At 33.0% G+C, this 9,234-nt stretch overlaps 1 long non-coding RNA gene across 1 annotated transcript; it reads right to left on the bottom strand.

Annotated features, from left to right (window-relative positions):
• Nucleotides 1–6,132: 6,132 nt before the first annotated feature.
• LOC112740280 (uncharacterized) lies at nucleotides 6,133–7,856 on the bottom strand. Its single transcript, XR_011871753.1, has 2 exons — nucleotides 7,223–7,856; nucleotides 6,133–6,649 (listed from the first exon to the last, which is right to left on the bottom strand). It is a non-coding gene; the product is annotated as an uncharacterized lncRNA (long non-coding RNA).
• Between the last annotated feature and the right edge of the window lie 1,378 nt (nucleotides 7,857–9,234).

The raw sequence follows: 9,234 nt of genomic DNA, 5'->3' as shown, positions 1-9,234 counted from the left end.
TGCACAATATAAAGGTGTTGTTAAATTTTCATCATCTTTATTTTTTAATGATGTCTTGTATTTGCCAATGTTTCAGTTCAATTTAATTTCTATTTCAAAAATTACCTCTATGCTTCATTGTGATCTTACTTTTTCTCAATATTCATGTCTTCTACAGGAATCGAACACATTGAGGACGATTGGTTTGGGTAAATTAAGAGAAGGATTGTACATCCTTGAAAAAGCCTTTAACACCACCAATAACACCACCATACCATTACATTCAATAAATTCCACACACCATCAACACACAACATCTTTTAAGTTATGGCATTTCCGTTTATGACATTTTTCTGGACAAAGACTCAATTTCTTACATAGGCAATATCCTTTTATTTCATGTCATCAAAATAAAATTTGCGATGTATGTCACTTTTCTAAGCAAAGAAAACTTTCTTTTTCACCAAGTTTGAGTCATGCAAATGCTAATTTTGAATTATTGCACTTTGATATTTGGGGACCGTTTAGAACTACTTCTATTCATTATCATAAATATTTTTTAACCATTGTAGATGATTTTAGCCGATTCACTTGGGTTGTTTTATTAAAGTCTAAAAGTGAGATTTCACAACACATTAAAAATTTTATTGCTTTAGTAGAAACCCAATTTAATTCAAAAGTTAAAATTGTTCATTTTGATAATAGTCCTGAATTTTTACTTACTGAATTTTATTCATCAAAAGGGATCATTCATCAACGAAGTTGTGTTGAAACACCTCAACAAAATGGTAGAGTAGAAAGAAAACATCAACATATTTTAAAGGTTTAATTACTCTGTTGGTCCCTATAGTTTCGCGGAATTTTCAATTAGATCCCTATACTTTTTTCTTTTTAATTGAGTCCTTGCACCAAATTTTTTTTTAATTGGGTACCTACACTTTTTTTTCCTTTTATTTAGGTCCCTATACCAATTCTTTTTTTTTTAGTTGGGTCCCTATAAAATTAAGCCAATTACTACTAAGAAGGACTTAATTGAAAAAAAAAATTTAGTATAGGGACTCAATTAAAAAGAAAAAAAGTATAGGGACCTAATTGAAAATTTTACGAAACTATAGGGACCAACAGAGTAATTAAACCTATTTTAAATGTTGCAAGAGCTCTCATGTTTCAATCCAATTTACCTCTTAATTTTTGGGCTTATGCTATGAATCATGCGGTTTATTTAATAAATTGGGTTCCATCATCCATCTTAAAATTTAAAATCCCTTTTGAAGTTTTATATATTAAATCACCTAATTACAATGATTTAAAGGTTTTTGAATGCTTATATTTTGTTTCTACTCTTATCAACATTCGTTCAAAATTTGATCCGCGGGCATACAAACAATTTTTATTGGCTACCCAAATGGTTTAAAATGATATATTGTCTATTCTTTACATGATAAAAAGATTTTGGTATCCAGAAATGTTCTTTTTCATGAATTAACTTTTCCTTTAGTCACCAAAAGCCCAAAACCTCTTCAGTCTACTACACCTATTCTTGACCCAAATTCTCTCTCCTTACCTATTGGACAACACACACACCAACTCATTCCCATTGATCCCCCTGCCCAATATGCTATTTCCCATCATCTTTACCCTAATACCATTTTCCAAAAAACCCTACTTTAATTCCTTCTTCATCAACGTGTTCAACCCCTTCTCCCTCTCTTCCCGCTTCTTTCCCGTCCTGTCATATTGACCCTCATACCACAACAACCCACTCACATACATCTTCTCCACCCACCCCCAACTCCTTTATACCAACCCCTCCTGATCAAGGATCCCTCCCTTCCTCCAATGATTTGACCGTTTTCTCTCCTTCGCCTCCAACGCCACCTCGCCGAAGCCAACGATCAAACAAGCCGCCCACTTATCTTTCCGATTACTTATGCAACTCTTCTCTTACTCCCCAAACTTCTTCATCCTCAATGTCAAGATATCCAATTTCTTCTATTTTCTCCTTCTCCTCTCTGTCTCTTTCTCACAGATCATATATCTCATCCTTGCATTCTGAGCATGAACTAAAGACATTTCGGGAAGCCAATGGAGTTTCTCATTAGCGTCTAGCCATGCAGGAAGAACTTGCTGCATTAGAATCAAATTGGACCTGGCTCATTGTAGATTGTCCTCAGCAAGTAAAACCAATTGGTTGTCGTTGGGTATACAAAATCAAATGCCGACTAGATGGATCAATCGAGCGTCACAAAGCCCGTTTAATTGCCAAGGGTTTCACCCAGACAGAGGGCGTGGATTTTTGGAAACATTCTCCCTGGTTGTAAAACCTGTGACTATCCAGATCGTTCTCGCTCTAGCTTCCATTCGACGATGGCCTATACAGCAGCTAGACATGAACAATACCTTTTTGCACGGTGATTTGTCTAAAGTTGTATATATGAAACTCCCTCCTGGTCTCTCTGGTCGGTCCAATCAATGCTATCGGCTTTTCAAGTCTCTGTATGGTCTACGGCAATCAAGTCGTATGTGGTATGAGAAGCTTTCTGTTCTACTTATTTCTTGTGGGTATCAACAAACCGTTTTTTATTATAGCTTATTTATTAAAGTTAAAGGCAGTGAAGTTTGTATCTTGTTGATTTATGTGGACGACATTGTACTTACTGGTAATTCAGTTTCTGAAATGGTAGCAATCAAAAAAATTTTGAATGATCATTTTAAAATTAAGGATTTGGGAACTTTGAAGTATTTTATGGGTATTGAAGTTGCTCATTCCAATTCAAGAATTTCCTTATCCCAGTATAAATACTGTTTATACTTGTTATCTGATTGTGGTCTTTTGGGAGCCAAGCCTACTGGGGTTCCAATGGACAGTACTACTAAGCTTTCACAAGATGATAGTTCCTTGCTACAAGATCCTTTTATTTATCGACGGTTGGCTGGCCGACTCATTTATTTAACCACCACTCGGCCAGATATTACTTATGCTACCGAACAGTTGAGTCAGTTCATGGCCACCCAACTCATAATCACTATAAGGCAGCCCTACGTATTCTTCGATATCTCAAGAACAGCCCAGGGAGAGGGCTTTTCTTTTCCAGGAGTTCATCCCTTCATATTTCTAGTTTTAGTGATTCTGATTGGGCCAGGTGTCCAGATATGCGTCGATCTTTGACTGGCTACTGCTTTTTTCTAGGAGAATCCCTTATTTCTTGGAAAACAAAGAAACAGGCTACTGTTGCACGCTCATCAACTGAAGTAGAGTACCGTGCTCTTGCTAATACCACCCGTGAACTCTTATGGATATTGAATTTGCTAGGTTTCCTTCATGTTTCTTGTGATAGACCACCTGTTTTGTTCTACGATAATCAGAGTGCTCTTCATATAGCTGCCAATCTAGTTTTTCAAGAGCGTACCAAGCATTTGGAAGTTGATTGTCATCTGGTGTGTCAAAAGACACAAGCTGGGGTAATGAAGTTGATGTCAGTCCCTTCCTCTGGTTAACTTGCAGATATTTTTATTAAGTCACTTTCAACTAAGCCTTTCTACACCAACTTATCCAAGTTGGGGATTCTTGACGTATACCATCCTCTAGCTTGTGGGGGTATATTAAACCAATTTCCATCAGCCCAACATATTAACAACACAAAAGATATTTAATAAGTAGTTGAGAGTTAGTAGTTAGTAGATGAATATTTATGAAGTTAGTTGGTAATATCCTTATAAATAGCATGACTTTTGTATCATGTAAAATACAACTTCAATACATATCTATCATTTTCTTTAATAGTGTTCTTTGCCTTTTTCTTGTTATCAACCATGCAAACAATAGCTAAGCTTTGTGCTGTCAACCTCTCCCCTATAAATAGGCCTCCAAGTTTAGCTTCAAATACACACAAACCTCCTCTACTATACTCTAGTTTCATTCTATCCATCCCTTAGATCAGAAACTCTCTTAGAAACCTTAGAAAATCACCCCAAAACTAACTTTATATACACTTAGTCATTTCTTTACACTTCAACCTCCTACTTCTCACCACAACAACCACAAATACAACATCTTCTCACCTCATACAATTTCCTAATTACCCATACAACTATTTTCTTGAACACCTACTACCAATCATTTACACCCCACACTTTTACGGCTCCACCATTCATTTTGGGACACACTTCAAGTGACCCAATCATCACCACCTTCACTTTCTTCCCTCTTCTCATCCATTCAACCTTTAGTTACCTAGTTTTTCAACCAAGGGTTGAAGAATCCAAACTTACTCTTAAAAAACTAAGAAATAAGCTGAGGTAGGGTGTCTTCAAGTGGTTTTTATAAGAACAGTGATTTATGGTACATATTTATTTTTACTAGTTTTGATGTCTGGAGTTGTTTAAATTATGTTTGATATTGCATGAATGATATTATTTTATTAATATATATGAGGGTTATTTATAAGTTAAAAGTGGTAAAATGACACGTTAATATATTTTTCATGCAAAGAATTGATCCTTACGTGCTAAATTTTGGGAAGCTAAAACATGCACTACAAGAAACACCATTAAAATCGACGGCTTTGCTGTCGATAATATTAAAAATCGGCGGCATAAGTTGTCGCTTTTTAACTTGTCGATTTTTTAAAATTCTAATAAAATCGACGGCTTGCTAGTCCGTCGATAAGTTTTCAATAAAATCGACACCATTTTCGTCGATAATATGAGTCTAAGATTTTTACATATTCAGTAAAATCGACAAAGTTGCCATCGAAAATATTATATAAAATCAACAACGCCTCTGTTGATATTTGATACATTGAAATCGACAAAGTAGCCGTTGATTTAATTACTAAGATACCGACAAGAGTGCCATCGATTTTAATAGCCATATATTTATTTATTCTTTTCATTTGAAAAATAGTAGACATTTAATGTAAATAAACTTTTAAATATAAAAATAAAAATTTTTTTGAACAAAAGAGCTCAACATATAAATTTATACTAAATATTAGATAACGATCGAGGCAACTAAACTTTTAGGTATAAAAATAAAATTTATACTAAATATTAGACAATAAATTTACAAACTTATCAAAATAATAAATAATCTTCTAACATAAATATTCAAGACAATATAAATAGCTAAACTCAGACTTATATTCTTTTAAATTATAATCCACTAATAATACAAAATATTCAAAACAAATTAAATAATCCTACTCGTACTCGTCTAAATAGTCTTCATCTGAGTCATTAAGATCGTCAGAATTATCCTTCATCTGAGAATCCTGCAGTTGTCCTGGTGACTGCAGGATAAGTGGGAGATATGTGTGATGATTGATCATTTGCTATACACATATATACAGCAACAATGTAACAATGTTGTACAAAGATATGTGACTTCAAATCTTCATCATTTTCCAATTGCCACCTCTAGGATCCAGGATTTCCCTCTCCTCAGCTAAATTTAAACCTCAAATTTGGTGAACTTCCTTATGCTTTATCTCGCCCTCAGCCAAGTTAGGTATTTCTAATGTAGTTTCATGTTCTTTACTAGTTTTTCATTTGATTTTTCACAGCTTAGTAGTCTTCCCAATTGCTATAGGCACAACCCTTCACTTTAATTTTGTCGCCATTCAAATCTTGCATCCTTGCACATGCCACACATCAAATAAAATGTGTCTTGGAATAAGAATCAATATAATACATCAACTAACCCTTCATTATCATCACTATTTCTTTATAACAAATTTTCACAAAATTACTAGGACTCTTTCTAATATTTTCAAATTTGTTTACCCTTTTGTTATAATTTTTAAGAATTACATGTAGTATAAGAGTGACGTTTATTATTAATTCAAACTAGCTAACAGGATTATGTTGTACAACAAAACAAAAGTTTACAAAAGGGGTGTCTGCTTTTACTAATTTGAAATGTCATTAAGTCTGTGTACAGTATATTATTATTAGAGTTTAACTAATATGTATCATTAAGATACATAATTAGTTTACCATTAGTAAAAGAAGATTATCAAACGGAAAACCTGATAGAATGCTAATATAAGAGAATTTTGCCCTCAGATTAAGTCATTAAACAAATAAAAAATTTAGCTATGCCTAGCTCTAACATTTAATCTATATTGTAATTAAGAGAAGCATTTATTCCACTGCCATTAAACTGAGTACACAAAAATGATATCATTATAGTAACTAGGACTTTCTACATTTGTGCTAAAATATGTTAACAATGATTCAACTAAGACACTAATATGACTCCTATATTCAAGAAAAAAATAATCTATACTACAACCATGACATTGAAACTTATTTGATGGTTCTCAAATATATCTGCGAGGTATGTATCATCATCATTCACTTAAACACAAAATCTAGATACTCACTGCATTAATTGGAACTTGCTAGTGTAGTGTAGGCACTAGCTACTTCCAATGGAAATCAACACTCTTAGGCTTATCCCTTCCAATTAAACAGGATCTACCTACTATATATTATACCATGAAAGCTATGTTAGCTTTCGTAAATAAATTCCAATTTCATGTATCATAATAAATAGGGTTGCCTACTTCAATTAAAATGTTCTAGTTATAGTGAAAAACTACTTGGATAGCACCTGCATATTGATGCGCGATAGTAATTGATAAAATGTCCTGTATTGCAATAGCACCTGCATAGTAATGTTAATCAGAGGTACTAAACTATTTTATAATGGAATCAACAAAAATAAATATCTATTGAGTAAAACAGGAACAAGGAAGAACTGTCCACTCTAGAGACAAAACATGTTTAACTTCTAACAGTATTTGCTAATTTCATCAAGCATAACAGAACCAAGTTGACCAAATTTGATGATTACAAGTATTTACAAGCAATTCATAGCCTATTTTCAACAAGAGACTCTAGTTGATATCATCTAATGGCTTTATATTAAGTAAAATTGCAATGAAACTGAGGAAAGAAAGAAGTTTCAACTGATAATAACTAACGATGTAATGTTCGATTTTATATTATCAATATAAGTCAAATGATACACTTAATATTGCTAATATAAGTTAATAACTAATGTAGTACAGCTAGTTGCAGTCTAGTACAAGTCCAGCCAAAAGAGATCATTAACATAATAGGACATTTAGAGCAAAATAGCTCTTACCAGGTTCCATATCTACACATGCAATTTTGTTGATTAACAAAATCTAACAAAAATAACTATAAGAAATAAAGCATAATGAATACTTTGTACCTTGCTTATTGGAATATTTTGAGGTAGGCTATAGATCACAAAAAAGAAGAGCTTTCCTATAGCAAAATGGCATCAACATGGCTTGGTTTAACTTGGTCTTGCATCACCAAAAAGAAAACAAATTATAGAGTTAAGATTCAATCTAAAACAAAAGAAAACAAATTAAAGTCGCTTAATACAAACAGAATCATTGAAAAAAGTAGTGAATAAAAAAAACTTGAGTTTATGCTACAGAACAATTGAAGTGAATCTGAGAAATTAGGGATTGAAGAAATTAGATACTAGGTTCTTCTGTACTTTTTAAATTGCTTCAGGATCCAAATTTGATTAATGATTAGTACCAAATCAATCTTTGAAGACCTATTCTATAACAATGCTGAGCAAATTTTTTATTCAAATAATTGATGAAAAATCAATGAAGAACAAGAGAGAGAGAGAGAGAGAGAGAAACTAATTTTGATTGAGCAGCAACAACAACGGTGCAAAGAGACGAGCGACGGCAACAGCGGAGCGATAGCCGCACGGAAGCAGTGAAGCGACAGTGGCGCGGCGGCGGTGGAGAAGGAGGGTTGAAGTATGCGAGATGAATTCAGGGTAAAATAAGGGTTGGTGAAAATTGAAATGGTGAATTTGGAGAAATGAAGGAAACGCGGGGAGTGAGTGGGGGAAAATTTATTTTATTGATAAAATTGACGGCATATTTGTCGATTTTAATTTGAAAAAAAAAACAACACATTAAGCGTCTATTTTATACATTAAATTCACACTATTTATTTAATTTTAGAAAGCAATTTAGACCATTCAAATTTATCGACGAAAACATTGTCGATATTTTAAATATAAAAATAGACGTCATATCCGTCGATTTTAAAATAAAAGTATTTTCAACCCTGATTCAATGCATCATAAAAAAATCGACGGCTAGGCTGTCGATTTTATTATTTTATTTTTAATATATTTTTTTAAATATCGACAGCAAGCCGTCGAAAAATATCGACAGGAGAGATAGCCATCGATTTTTTGCGTAAAAAAATATGCTTCCTCTTGTAGTGACGAGAGGATCGATCCTCTCTATTTATATAGGATCGATCCTCTCTTTATAAAATCACTCAAAATTATGTTTTTTATGTATCAAAATTTTTTGCTAACTTTCGCATGCATTTTCTTTACCTACAATTATATTTTTCCATTTCAAAGACCTATTAACAACCTCATAATCATGAATTTAAAATTTATTGGATTTAAGTTACAATTTTCAAGACATTACATCTTTACATTCATGTGAATGTAATGGACTTTGTTTCAATATTATATAAAGTTAGGATCATGATTGAATGACAATACATTCATACTCATTCTCATAGACAAACTAGGGTTAGGATTGGCCGCCGATAATGTCAGTTAAGTGGCTGAAAATCGACTCGTGAGCTTATGGTCAAGCATATAAGAAGGTATAGTGATGTGTGCATTGTATAAACATTATATTATGATTGACAATCTAGATATTGATTCTTGAATAAATGATATACAATGTATTTCATTAATCTTTACTGTGAATCATATTGTGATTCTCACTCTTATTGTTTGTTTCTGTATTGTATCTTTTCTATTTTGAGATTATACGGATGGTGACTCTAGTGGTGCCCATTGAGTTGTCTGAAGCCGAAGAACTTGCAGTAGATTTTGCCACTGGAAATATATACATAACAGGAATACCTCACGTCCGCTTCTATTATATGTCACTCCAATCCTTTTAAGAATTTTTGTTGAGTCATCTTTTTTATCCCAATGCACCATATGACTTTTCTCTTACCAACCTACATACAAATCCATCTTGCTCACTCACACCACATTATTCTTCCTTGACTCATAAATCATCTCACCAATCTTCCATACCAACCTACATATCATCTATTGGATCAAATCCATATCAAGACCACCTGAAGAGATCCTTGCTCTATTTGTTTAAGGAACTTCTCCTATAAATTTTGAAAAGGATTATTTAAAAATCT

Source organism: Arachis hypogaea, chromosome 14 (genome assembly GCF_003086295.3).
Source record: "Arachis hypogaea cultivar Tifrunner chromosome 14, arahy.Tifrunner.gnm2.J5K5, whole genome shotgun sequence".
NCBI classification, from domain to species: Eukaryota; Viridiplantae; Streptophyta; class Magnoliopsida; order Fabales; family Fabaceae; genus Arachis; species Arachis hypogaea.
The sequence above is the reverse complement of the archived record's forward strand: the minus strand, read 5'-3'. Positions and strand labels throughout refer to the sequence as shown.